The 14,292-nt window shown below is 45.1% G+C and overlaps 1 protein-coding gene, 1 long non-coding RNA gene and 1 pseudogene across 4 annotated transcripts in view; 2 read left to right on the forward strand and 1 right to left on the reverse strand.

Annotated features, from left to right (window-relative positions):
* The window catches only part of Cep112 (centrosomal protein 112), a 412,140-nt gene extending 409,404 nt beyond the window's left edge, over positions 1-2,736 (reverse strand). For all 3 annotated transcript variants that reach the window (XM_060386504.1, XM_060386500.1, XM_060386503.1), the window contains exon 1: positions 2,477-2,736. The gene's annotated coding sequence lies outside the window, so the exon portion shown is untranslated. The remainder of the gene's footprint in view (positions 1-2,476) is intronic.
* Positions 2,737-2,762: 26 nt separating this feature from the next.
* On the forward strand, positions 2,763-6,059 carry LOC132655107 (uncharacterized). Its single transcript, XR_009592741.1, has 2 exons — positions 2,763-3,074; positions 3,677-6,059. It is a non-coding gene; the product is annotated as an uncharacterized LOC132655107 (long non-coding RNA).
* A 2,220-nt stretch (positions 6,060-8,279) lies between these two features.
* LOC110555336 (large ribosomal subunit protein eL36-like) lies at positions 8,280-9,793 on the forward strand (annotated as a pseudogene).
* The last annotated feature ends 4,499 nt before the right edge of the window (positions 9,794-14,292 follow it).

The raw sequence follows: 14,292 nt of genomic DNA on the forward strand, positions 1-14,292 counted from the left end.
CCAAAGTAAAAAGACTCTTCATAATCACTAATTCTCAATAAATCCTTTGACCTTTGTGGAATCGTTACAGTTTGATATCAGAGGAGACTAAAATTCAGCAGGTACATGACTCACCAAAACCATGTAATTAAGCAAATCCCAGATTAAAATTCTGAAATCCCTAGCTCTTAGGTCCATTATATCTGACCACTTGGCCCTTTACACTAAGTCAGCAATATCTCCGACTAATAATAAAATTAATTTGAATAGTAGGCTATCTGAATTGCTATCAGGACATGTAATAATCGAAACAGGTACATATTCTAAGAACAGGACTGGGAGATAGCTCCGTCAGGAAAACGCTCACTGAGGAACCTGAGCTCGGTCACGAGGATCCACCTAGGAAGGTAGGCCCAGGCGCGACGCCTACAATCCCAGCACTGGGAAGGCAGAGAGCTCCCGAGAGCACACTCGCCAGCCAGCTAAGCCTCATCAGGGAGCCCAGGTCACAGTAAAGAGACTGTTTGCAGCAGGCTGGACAGCTCCTGAAGACAGCTGACACCAAGCTGAACCTGACCTCCAAATCTGTGTGCACGCAGGCAATACTTAGTCAAAGCTAAGACCACTTTCCCTTGCCCTTATTTATTCAGCAACACGCAGACAACAGTTTGTGAGAAATCCCTGCTACACAAAGTCTGCTGCGCACACAAATGACGTCTAGCTACTGAAAAGGTATTTCATACTATCGATCAGAACTTCAAATTTAAGCTCCTAAAACTGAAAAATAAGGGCCAGGCATGATGGTCCTCATGTCTTTGATTCCACCACTTGGGAGACACAGGCAGGCGTATCTGTGAGGCCATCCTGGTCTGTATTATGTGAGTTCCAGGGCAGCCAGAGCTACGTAAAAAGACCATGTCTCAAAAAGCTGAAGACGAGAAATAAGTAAAGTTCTGTCTTTGGTTTAGGATTGAATTTCTCATGGTATGGCTTTCACTGATACCAATTACAATGTGACTACCACATACACAACCTACCTCAAAAGGAAAAAAAAAGTTGAGTGGCTCTTCTTGTATTTATATCCTGTATTTATCCTGTGTCTTTTATGAAACTCACTAGGGTTGCCTTTTTACAAGATGTTTCTTTGTGGACTGCTATGAATGGGCTAAGACCTCAGGGTGGCTTAGCTGCCATTGAAGTCAGCAAAACAAAAGCAAGCCACCAATATTAACAGCCTTAGAAAAAGAGACAGCTGCTATGCTAAGAACGCACTTCATACGTATAGCACGCACCTTGCCACACACCATATATTCCTGAAAGTTGTGTAAAATGCTTTTTGTTCCATCAAATTATAGGTTAAATATATTGTGGAGAGTAATACTTGAAGACTTGAAATGTCAATGTATCAACAAGGGATACCCGAGCACGATCTTTGCAGGTTGCACATCTGGATGATGATGATGAATATTATTATTGTTGTTGTTATTATTAATATTATTTGACAGGCGCTTTCCCAGAACACATCCAGCACAGCTGTGGGCATTAGAACTGTATCCCGGTGCACCTAACCTGACAGGAACTATCTCCATTGTCCGCTACAGGTCGGAAGCCGGGGCTTAGCGGGGTGAAGGGCCTGACCTGAGTCCGGTAGGCAATCAGCTGGACCTGAATACGGCACAGATTATCCTGCCCTTTACTTTACTGAGCACTGGGGTCAGCTCACTTGCATTTAGCTTGCCTCTTCTACCTTACTTTCACTTATCTTTAAACAATAAAGACAAGTCCTAAAAACACCAGCATATTAATGAGGAGGACCGCACACGGCCTGTAATTCCAGAACTCAGCAAGCAGAGGCAGGTGGATCTCTGCGGATTCGAGGTGAGCCAGGTCTACACAGTGAGACCCCGTCTCCAGCACAAAACAAAGGCCAGATGTAGTACTTTTTGTTCTCTGCATCACCACAAGCACGGCAGGTCTCCCCCAAGGGCCTGGACTCCTTGCTGGGTCCTTGCAAGCCCCCTGTTCATCACGACCTTCTCGGAGGCAGCCTGCAGTCCGGGTCTGCTCCTCTGACAGATCTGAGGGGACCTGAGAACCGCAGCGGTCCGGTTCCCTGCAGAGGTCACTTCCTCGGCGGCTGGGAGTCCCGGGAGCGGCGCCTGCGTGACCCACCCAGGCCCAGGCCGCTCTCCTGCCTCCTCCAGGACACAGATCCCTTCTCACCACCGCAAGCCCCGACCTCAGGGCTCCGGGCCCCGCCACGCCGCCTGACCAAACTTTACTGAGAACTTTTCCCTGGCCATCGCTTGGCTGCTGACCCGGCCAGCGCGCGCGCCACACAGGCCCCAAGCGCGGGTCCGGGCCTGCGGGCGACGCCCCTCCCCGAGCCAGCTCGCACGCGCGGGGCTCCATCCCGCGCAAAATTCCACTCGGAACCTGGGAGTAGGGGGTGGGAAGGGATTAATGATGGGAGAAACGAGAGAGAGAGAGAGAGAACCTGGCGCCCCCACAAGCAAGCCTTCCGCTCGGCCGCCGACGCCCCGCCGCCACAGCCAAACGGTTTCAAATCCTTGCGGGCCGCTGGGTCGCGGCCGTCCAGCAAACCGGGGGCGGGACTACGGAGCTCGCCCGTCCCGCCCCCTCGAGCAGCCGCGGGCGCGCGACGCTGTTGCCATGGCGACGCTCGGGTCCTGTCTGTCACTGTCCCTCACGTCCGAGGGGGCGGGAATTTCCGCCCTTCCCCGGCCGTTCTCAGGGCGAGGGCCGGAAACTTCCCACCTCCATCTTCCCCCACCGTCCGGGAAAAGGGCCGCGGCAAGCCGCCCCGTTGCTATGGTAACTGTGCAGCCCACTGCGCACGCGCCGGGCTCGCGGCGTCTCCCGTCCCCGCCCTTAGCGGTTCACAGGTTTAATCTCCTGTGACCCCCCGCCCGGACGGCAGTGCGGACGCTGCTGCTTCCTGCTCAGTAGCCTCTGAACACTTCGGAGACTGAGGGGAAAGGACGAGAAAAACTCGAAGGCGATGAGCTACTGGACAGTGTCCGCAGGAAAGCCTGAACGGACGTCACCGTTGCTTGAACGGACGTCACCGTTGAGTAAGTTGTGAAGCAGGCGGACTCCACCCCTCTTAGCTCCCATTACAGAGGAGAAAGAGGGTGAATTATTCGGGACAAGGGGCACTGTCTTTTCGATCGTCATTTAGAACCATTGTGAGTCCGAGAACACGAACCCCGCAAGGTCCTAAACTGAAGTGAAAAGGCTTTCTGTTTACCACTCTGTACAAAAAAGTACAGGTGGTCCTGTACAAAAAAGTACAGGACCCCTCAAGGTCCTAAACTGAAGTGAAAAGGCTTTCTGTTTACCACTCTGTACAAAAAAGTACCATCAAGTGTAGGGCATGTGTTTTTGTGCTTCCCAGGAAGTCTCATGGACCTCAGGGCAAGACTACATTGCTGTGATGGTGGGATTTGTTTTGTTTTGTTTTTGATCTTTTATGTTTCTGGAAGCTCTGAACTGTGTGCTTTAAAATACCAACAGAAACAAAATTTAAGTTGCAAAAACACTCCCTTGTATGAAACCCAGTTTTTCATCTAAGTTCACAACAGAATTCCTTCTGCGGAATCTTTGTGATGCACTCAGCGTGGTGCCAGACCTAACATCAGTACAGCTTAAAAACGCCTTCTCCGTTTTCCTTAAGGTTATTTTCCGCTACCAGAAGGAGACCGCACGCTTTTCAAGGTGCCCCTTTGGAATCCACCTCCCTGAAAGAAACACCAGTAGCTTCATTGTTTCGGAGGCCATTTGTGCTGCAGCAAAGAAAGAATGCAGAAGTCTTTCAATGATATTTCGTTTCCAAAAGCATATTCAAACACACGACTGAGGAATGACCCACCATCCAGATCATTTGTACTGAGAATCAGACTGTAAAACCTACATATGCAGAAATGAAACTGGTCTCAGAGACCACACGTAGGTTTTACGTGGAGTTTACTGATCAAAGGATGCAGATTTCCAAGTAGGAACAGGAAATTCAAGAGTACAATGTGGTGACTACAGGCAATAGCTGTGTGTTTCTACTTTTGGAAGGGCATTTTGTTAAATTATATTTATGTACAGAAAGCTTCGCAGTGTACAAATTGACCTAGTTCAATGGCAAGTTCTTTGATCTTTTCCAGCTTGGAAATGCAAGCCATAGATTTTGAACCCAGAACATTGTCACCCTAGTGGTGGTGTGTCTCATTGTATCTGTCGTTGTAATTGGTCCTGATAGGGTCCACCATCTTAGCCGGAGGAGCGATTTTGTCTTGCGAAGACAGCAGTGGCCCTCGATTTCCTGAGGACCAGCCGCCCCAGCCTGGACTTCTCTTTGGTGATACAGTAGGGGATCCCCATCTCGTGAGACAAGGCAGGCAGGAAGCCACCAACTCACTGGGATCTACTTTGTGTGCAATCACCAAGAGCAGAGCTTTCTTTTTCTCTACCAAGTTACTGACCATATTAACTCCTGCCAGAAGGACGTCCCCTTTGCCTGCAGCTTTCTTCTCGGCATGGGCTAGCAGCCTTACCTTCTTTTCCTGCTTTGCTATCTTCCCTACACTCGTGGGTACTCTTAAGCAGCCAGACAGCTGCTTCAGTGACCTGAATCACAGGAGGTGCTTTGAGCCGCTTATAGAGGATGAATCTTGCTGTTGCAGCCGGAGCTGGCGAGGTCTCTCTTGGGGTGAAAGTCTTGACCAATGCTTCTTAGGCTTTTCCTCAGAGGATTTGCCACCTTTTTGGCCTCCTCCTTCATGATGGTGGGACAGGAGCCATCTTTTTCCCCCCACCCCGTGACCTTTTTTATTTGGGGCATCTTGCTTGGCTGGAGGACAGTGTGTACATTGTATTCTTGAAAATTCCATTCAAGGCATATTGCTGTGGTATTCTTGTAAAATGGATAAATACATGAAGTATTGTATATGATAATTTGCTCAAATTAACGAGTCCATGTTGCATGTATATTTCAAAACACTGTGTGGTGCCAATAAATACATGTGATTTTTAGATATTAAAAAAAAGACACAAGGGCTGCAGACATAGCTCACTGGGTAATTGAGTGCTTTCTTGGGCATGAGGACCATAGTTCAGATCCCTTGCCAGGTGGATGTGGCTCCCATCTATAATTCCAGCACTCAAAAGACAGGGACAGAATCCCCATAGCAAAATGACTACTTACACAAATTGTCTAAATGAGCTCTGGGTTCAAATGAGACAACCTGCCTCAATAAATAGTGCAGAGAGTGACCAAGGAAGTCTCCCAATTTCAGCACGAAGGCACACACACATCTGTGTGTGCACACATGCACACATGCAAACATCACATGTAGGCACATCGCATACACATATTTTCCAAAGTGGGGAGAGGAACAAAGAAAAAATGTGATTAAGTCAAGTTCATTGCAGAGGAAATGAGGGAAGAAATTTTACTCCCTTAATATCTACCCTCAAATCTCTCCAAAAATAACTCTTGGAAAATATTAATGCAGACCAGAATTATGATAGCTCATTTTTCTTTCTTCAATGTTTTGAGGTCAAGGTTTCAAAAAACAAACAAAAAAAAAAACTTGAATGTGAATTTGTCTCATTTTGAAGGACTCTTAGTGGTAAACACTGAAAAATACAAGACACAAAAACAAATGTTACTGACTTTGAGTCACTGTAGTGGACTATCAATTATTTCCATTCTTTATCAAGAATAAGAATTAGCTATAAACAGAAATGGAGTTTTAACTAACTAACAATTTTCAACTTCATTTTTTTTCAGATTTTGTATACATGCTATCGTAGATAAATTGCAAAATGCTAAGGTCTTCAAAGAAGAAAATTATCATAATTTTACCATTAAAAAGTAACCAGGATTAGCATGTATGCACTTATTCATATGTTCAAATCTCCTATGTATGTATTAGACACTCATTTTAAACATGGCCCTATGATCTCGCTGTATGGATATAACATAATTTGCTTAATTTTGTCCTCCAGTTACTAATTGTGGCTCTCACAGTATTTCTGTAATAAAAGTCTTTTTGTATTCTCAGTTACCACTGTGTAAGAGATTTATTTCTTCAGGTGTGGTGGTGCGCACTTTTAGTCTCAGCACTTGGAAGGCAGAGGCAGGTGGAGCTCTGTGAGTTTGAGGCCAGCCTGGTCTAAAAAGTGACTCCAGGACAGCCAGGGCTGTTACGCAAAGAAACCCTGTCTCAAAAAACAAAATCAAACAAAGAAAAAAGAGATTATTTCATGTACTTGTGGATTCAGGTACATGTATATGTGTGTGTGTGCGCACATGTGTGGTATGTGCAGAGGTCAGAAATCAGAAACAGGTGCATTCCTCAATCACTTTCCACCTTACTTTTTGAGATAGTTTCTCACTGAATCTAGAGGCTGCAGATTTGATGTGGTTGTCTGGCCAGCCACCTCCAGGATGCGCTGCCTACCTCCTGCCCCACCCCACACATACCCCCCATACTGGGGTTACAAGTCACTGCACCTGGCTTTTATATGGATGCTGGGATCAAACTCAGGCCCTAGTGCTTTCAGGGCATGCACTTTATTGACTGAGTCATCTCCCCAGCCTATATAAGAGAATTCAATGACATTAAAAATAAATAAATAAAGCATCATTAAGGCTTTCCCCCAAATGACTCTTTAAACTAGTTTTCAAATCTGTAAGACACAAAGTAGTCTATGAAAGTGTCAGAGTCACATTAGCAGCTTTTTGGATCTGTGCAAATTATATCTTTAAAAAAACAGTATAAAAAAAACAGTATTTTTAATTGTCATTTTCTACTCTGAAAAGGCTAATGTTTCCTATTAGCCGTTTTCAGTCTCCTGCATTCTAGTAGAATCTCTTGTGCTCTCTGTTCATTTTTGAGGAATTCAACATAAGCTAGTGTGATGGTTTGAATGAGAATAGACCCGTGGGCTCACATGATTCCCAGGGAAGGATTAGGAGGTGTGGCCTTGTCGGAGGAGGTGTGTCACTGGGGGTGGGCTCTGAGGTTTCAGAAGCCCATGCTGCCAGGCCCAGTCTCTCTGCCTACTGACATAACGCTCTCAGCTACTGCTCCAGCACCATGCCTGCCACCATGCTCCCCACCAGCATGATGGCGGACTAACCCTCTGAAACCACAAACAAGCCCCCAATTAAAGGCTCTCTTTCATAAGAGCTGCCTTGCTCTCAGAGTCTCTTCACAGCAATAGAACAGTAACTAAGACAGATAGGTTGACAAAGATCTTCTCACATCTAAAAAAGAATTAGCTATCAATTGCTCTATATTCCATACTTTTGTGTAAAGCTGATAGTTTGCACAATCAAATTTTAGTCATGATTCACCACTTATTTTTTTTTTTAGCTTTTCTTACCTTTATCTACCCTCTCCCCTCTTTGCCACCCCCGCCTCTGTGTTTGTTTGTTTGTTTGTTTGGCAGTCAAAGCACCTGTAGAAGTCACTTTGTTGGAAGGGTCAAACTCAGGTCATTAGGCTTGTCAACAAACATTTTTACTCGCTGAGATATCATGCTTGTTCCACCACTTTTTATTATTAAACTATTAGAGGGAAATCTTGGATGACCTAACTATCTAGATGGGAAGCAATCTATAAATACTGACTCATTCCTGTGTTATTCTATAAACATATCATAGATAAATATCAAACCAGCCCCAGAACCAGTAAATTCCTTAAACTGGATGGGAAACGATTTAGAGCTTTCTATTTAGAGACCACAAAAGTGTAAGTTACACCACAAACCAGTGAAGTTTAAAGAGAACAGGGAGTAAAAGGCATATTTATTTTCCTCATTCATAACAATTGAAAAGGTCACTGCCTTTAATAGTGACTCTGACTTCCCTAATTTAAGCCAGAACTAAGCAATATTCAGCATTCCATTCTTCAGCTGTTCAGCCCAACTTTTTGGAGAAACTACGCTAAGGGTTATAAAAAATAAAAAATAAAAAAAGCCTGTTTCTGCTTCCTTTCCTCATCTCACTCTGGCAGTGCCGGAATGAAGAAGCAACCAATCAGCAGGACACTCCAGTCTTCTTTGCACAATGATCTTTCCTGCCAACCTGTGGGCCTCTAGACTGAAAAAAATCCCCACTTTCAAGCACAGTTACTCCAGAAAGGCATGGGGGAAGAATCAGAACTCAACTAGAGCTATAGCCAGGGTGCAGAGGCTGAAGCTCTGAAGTCTGAGTATCTGGGTTCTGAGGCAGAAATCCAGCTTACACACCTCTAACTTCCTTACAAGCAGTTGGCAAGATGGAGATGGCACATCTGGAACTTTTTGCTCAGCATCTGACACAAAGACATTTCAATTTCCAGTCTTCTCCAAGTCTCCCGTGAACATTCCAGGACCTAGCGTAACGGCTAGTCTTGGCTGGTCACTTGACTGTCTCTGCAGTTCATGAAAGTTCATGCTGCTGGGCATGCTTGGGAGAGATTTTCTTAACCTGGGTATTTAAAGCAGGGACACCCAGCCCAAATCTGGAGGAAGGAAACTTCTTTTTACCCGCTTGCCCTCATTCTCCCTGGGAAAGTCCATCTGTCCTGTTGCTGAGGTGTCCCTTAGCCTGTATTAGAACCGAATTCTCCAGCAATGTAGACTAAAGACCAGCAGCTCTCCAGGAACCTTCTATGACTCCAGCCCCAGAATGGGACTGCTGAGATACACAGCCTGGATTGAACTCCTACCAAATTCTTAGCCTTTCATGAGAGCCTGTCACGAGACAGCCATTTCTGGAGTACCCAGGGGACAGCCTTTAAGCCAGTCTAATAAATCCCATTACTGCCATCTTCGTCCATCGTCATCATTGGGAGATTTGCATATATGTGCGTGTGTGTGTGTGTGTGTGTGTGTGTGTGTGAGTTATATAGTCTGTCAGTTCTGTTCCTTTAGGCAACTCTAACACTCAACAAATGCCACTAGGAGGCAGCAATAACACATAGAAAAAGTTTTCTATCCTCTCTCTCTCTCTCTCTCTCTTTCTCTCTGTGTGTGTGTGTGTGTGTGTGTGTGCGCGCACGCACGCGCGCGCGTGTGTTCACATGAGATGTCACCATTTACATGCACAGGCCAAAGGATAACTTTTGGGAGTCAGTACTCTCACTTCACCACCTGGGTCCCAGGGATCAAACTCCAATTGCCTGGCTTGGTAGCAAGTGCTTTTGCCTGCTGAGCCAGTAATTTATTTTTTAAAAGATATTATAACTAGATGAATGTAGCAAGGTCACATGATGAAAGGCCAAACTATATATATATATATATATATATATATAAAATTTTAAAACTTTTTAACTAGCTTGAAAAAAAGAGAAACTGCACTTTGCACCAGGACAGCACAAATGGAGACTTAAGGACAAGACTCTACCCACTGATGGCCTGCAGGGTGTAAAAAAGAAAGTACCTGTTCCTGTCTCGGTCGCCATCGGGGATCAGCAGCCATGGCCTGCGCTACCCCATGACCATGGGCCTCAACAAGGGCCACAAGGTGACCAAAGAATGTAAGCAAGCCGAGGCACAGCCGGCTCCTCGGACGCCTCACCAAGCACTCCACGTTCGTGCAGGACGTGGTGAGGGAGGCGGGAGGTGCGCGGCTTCGCACTCTACCAGCGGTGCGCCAAGGAGCTGCTCAAGGAGTCTAAGGACAAGCGCGCGCTCAAGTTCATGGACGAGTGAGTGGGCACGCACATCCGCACATCCGCGCCAAGGGAAGCGGGAGGAGCTGAGCAACGTGCTGGCAGCTGGGAGGAAGGCAGCGGCCAAGAATGGCTGATGTCCCCCTCCCCCCAAAAAACACTGTGCTGCACAAAAGAAGGAGAAGGAAGAGGAGAAGAAGAAAGTACCTGAAAATATGGAGCTAAAGAAGTTTCCCGTTCCAAAATGACCACCTGAGAAAGTGTTTCTTCCCCGCTCGTCTGCCCAGCGCTGGGAGGTCAGCTTTACTTGTTAACAGGACAGAGCCTAGAAGTGCCCAGGAAGAGTCTCCATGAGGGAGACTCTGGGGTGGCCTGTGGCTATGACTGTGGGGATTGTCTCATTTAAGTTCTTGGTGTGGGAAGACCCAGTCCACAGTGGTTGGCACCATTCCCCAAGTCCTGAACTGAGCGAGAGTAGCGGTATTAAGTGGAGCAAACAAGCAAGCAAAGGTGCCTGCGCTCATTTCTCTCTGTGTGGAGACCCTGGCACTGTGGCTTCCTCGAATGACGGGCGTCGCCTAATATAAATTCCTTCTCTCCTCGGCTGCCTTTCTTTTTATTTATTTTTTATTTTTTTTATCAGTTACATTTTATTAACTCTTTATCCCAGCCGTGTCCCGATCCCTCATTCCCTCCCAGTCCCTCCCTCCCTCCCTCATCTCCACTGAGCCCCTTTCCAAGTCCACTGATAGGGGGGACCTCCTCCCCATTCATCTGATCCTGTTTTATCAGGTATCTTCAGGACTGGCTGCAAAGCCCTCCTCTGTGGCCTAACAGGACTGCTCCTCCCTTCGGGGGTGGGGAGACCAAAGAGCCAGTCATTGAGTTCCTGTTAGAAATAGTCCCTGTTCCCCTCACTTTGGGAAAACAATTGGTTACTGAGCTACCACAGGCTACATTTGAGTGGAGGTTCTAGGTTATATCCATACATGGTCCTTGGTTGAATGTTAGTCTCAGAAAAGACCCTGTGCTCAGTTATATTTGGTCCTTGTGGAGCTCCTATCCTTTCCCCATCAGACTAACTCCCCTTCTTTCTTATGATTCCCTGTACTCTGCCAAAGGTTTGGTCATGAGTCTTTGCTTTGAAAACACTGCTAGTTAGAGTCTTTCAGATGCGCTCAGTAGACTCCTGTCATACGTTCAATGCACATCCCATCTGTCTTTCTAAATGAGGATTGATCATCTTACCCCATGTCCGCTCAATTGATTATCTTTTTTAGGTGTATAGATTTCATTATGTTTATCATATCTTATAGGTCTATATAAGTGAGTATATCCCATGTTTGTCTTTCTCCTTCTGGGATATTTCACTCAGAATGATCTTTTCTAGATCCCACCATTTGCCTGCAAATTTCATGATTTCCTCCTTTTTGATTGCTGAGTAGTATTCCATTGTATAAAAATACCACAATTTCTGTACCCATTCCACCGTTGATGGACATCTGGGTTGTTTCCAGGTTCTGGCTATTACAAATAGAGCTGCTATAAACATGGTTGAGCAAGTGTCCTTTTTGTGTACTTGAACAAACTTTGGGTATATACCTAGCAGTGGTATAGCTGGGTCTGGAGGAAGCACTATTCCTATTTGTCTTAGAAAGCGCCAGATAGCTTTCCAGAGTGGTTGTACCAGTTTACATTCCCACCAGCAGTGGAGGAGGGTTCCCCTTTCTCCACAACCTCTCCAGCATGTGTTATCGCTTGAGTTTTTTCATCTTGGCCATTCTGATGGGTGTAAGGTGATATCTCAGGGTCGTTTTGATTTGCATTTCCCTGATGGCTAATGAGGATGAGCATTTCTTTAAGTGCTTTTCTGCCATTCGATATTCCTCTGTCGAGTATTCTCTGTTTAGCTCTGTTCCCCATTTTTTAATTGAATTACTTGGATTGCTGCTTTTCAGCTTCTTTAGTTCTTTGTATATACTGGATATTAGTCCTCTGTCAGATAAAGGGTTAGTGAAGATTCTTTCCCAATCTGTAGGCAGCCGTTTTGTTTTGATGACGGTATCCTTTGCTTTACAGAAACTTTTCAGTTTCATGAGGTCCCATTTATTGATTGTTGCTCTTAGAGCCTGTGCTGTTGGTGTTCTGTTCAGGAAGTTGTCTCCTGTGCCAATGAGTTCTAGGCTGTTCCCTTTTTTTCCCAATTGATTTAGGGTATCTGGTTTTATGTTGAGGTCCTTGATCCACTTTGACTTTAGTTTTGTGCAGGGTGATAAATATGGATCTATTTTCATTTTTCTGCATGTAGACATCCAGTTGGTCCAGCACCATTTGCTGAAGATGCTGTCTTTTTTCCATTGAATGGAATTGGCTTCTTTGTCGAATATCGAGTATTCATAGGTGTGTGGATTTATTTCTGGGTCTTCTATGCGGTTCCATTGATCCTCCTTTCTGTTTCTATGCCAATACCATGCAGTTTTTATTACTGTTGCCCTGTAGTACAGCTTGAGATCAGGAATGGAGATACCTCCAGTTGATCTGTTGTCGTACAGGATCGTTTTGGAGATTCTGGGTTTTTTGTTTCTCCATATGAAGCTGAGAATCTTTTTTTCAAGGTCTGTAAAGAATTGAGTTGGTATTTTGATGGGAATTGCATTGAATCTGTAGATTGCTTTTGGCAGTATGGCCATTTTCACAATGTTAATCCTACCAATCCATGAGCACGGGAGATCTTTCCATCTTCTGATATCTTCTTCGATTTCTTTCTTCAGAGACTTGAAGTTTTTCTCAAACAGGTCTTTCACTTGCTTGGTTAGAGTCACACCAAGGTACTTTATGTTATTAGTGGCTATTGTGAAGGGTGTTGTTTCCCTAATTTCTTTCTCAGCCCTTTTGTCTTTGGTATATAGGAGGGCTTCTGATTTTTTTGAGTTGATTTTGTATCCTCCTCGGCTGCCTTTCATCAGGGTATTACATCACAACAGAAACAAAACTAGGACATGTGACACAATAACAGTTAAAAAGAGCATCGCTGTAATATTTTAGGAAGGAGAGATGGACTCAGAATTTAGAATGTCTTAGTAACTGTAAATGGGCTCTGTTGAAACTATGTATTTAATTAGGTAATGAAGGAAAGTGTACAAATCAAGTTGCCCCTGGTTAAAGGCAGGTTAATGAATATCTTGGGTGTTGCTTTTGCTGAAAATCCAGAAATTTTCTGTGTATGATTTTTTTTTTCTAGATTGAATCTGGCTTTTTTTTTTAACTATTGATTGCTTCTTTGTGAGTTTCACAGCATGTACCCCAATCCCACTCATCTCCCCTTCCCTTCCTATCTGCCCTCTGCCCTTGCAACCTCCCTGCAAAAGAAAACAAAACAAACATTAAATTTAAAAATAAAATAAAGCAAATCAAGACATAAACATCGTTTCTTTGTGGAATCTGAGTGTGTTACAGTGTGTCCCACAGTGTATCCTTTTGTCCACACATCTTTACTTGCAAATTTTCATAGGTCTGGTTTGAGGCCTCTGGCTTCTGCCATACCATCAGTACCAGATTCTCACCGGGACTCAACTCCTATTGCTGCCCTGTGTCATGGAGACCCTGCAGCTTTGGATCTGTAGGACTGACCCTTCTGTGTGATCCAGCGGTCTATTGATGAGGTAGATGTTGGGGTGGGCTAACTCAAAACCCTGGATCTGGACCTGGGCTATTCAGCCCGCCAGCTCTCCAGTACCCACACCTCCAGGGCAAGCTCTCCAGCACTGCCCTGGATAGCTCACCCAATGTAAAATGGTAAAATTGAGGGAAATAATTTACCGGATGCTCAACAGACATTTGTGTTTCTCCGACGTTTCTTGCAGAAAACACACTGGTGACAAAGTGGCACTTGTATATTGTTGGCTCTGACTAAAACACTCTTGATCATCATCTTCTTTTGGTGGGAGGGAGAGGGGAACAGAGTTTCTCTGTGTGGTCCTGGCTGTTCTGGAACTCACTCTGAAGACCAAGCTGGCCTTGAACTCATGGAGATCCACCTGCCTATGCCTCCCGAGGAGTGCTGGGATTAAAGGTGTGCACCACTTTTCTTCTTATTGCAGATAAATACTCAGAAAAAAAAATATGTGGGAGGAAAGCCTTCTTTACACTCATGTTTCAAATGAATCTCAGACAGTCAAGGTGGGGAAGCCCAGGCTGAGTGACCCTCTGGCTCTGTGCACAGCAGCAGGAGTATGAGGGCCCTGCTTGTTCACATGACAGCAGGAGAACCCAATTCACGATTTGCCTTCTGTGACCTCCTCCTGCAAGCTAGGCCCCATCTCCCAAAGAGTCTGCAAACCTCTAAAACTATGCCATGAGCATTCAAACACACAACCATTTCACATGCTGGTGGTAACATTCTCAAACTCCTGGGTCCCCCAAATTTCAAGCCAACTCTCTCATAACATCAAGTGCCTTTATCTAAGCTTCAGAAGTCCCTAGTCTTGACCTTCAATATTGTTCAAAAACTCAAAGTGCAAATTCTTCCTAGACTTAAAGCAGTGTCTTAGCTGTGAGCTCTAAAACCAAGAAGAAAGTTAAACACAATCTACAACATAAACTAAATATTCTCCTTCTGGTAGGGAGGGATGGAAGA

This window comes from Meriones unguiculatus, chromosome 7 (assembly GCF_030254825.1).
Source record: "Meriones unguiculatus strain TT.TT164.6M chromosome 7, Bangor_MerUng_6.1, whole genome shotgun sequence".
Lineage (NCBI taxonomy): Eukaryota > Metazoa > Chordata > Mammalia > Rodentia > Muridae > Meriones > Meriones unguiculatus.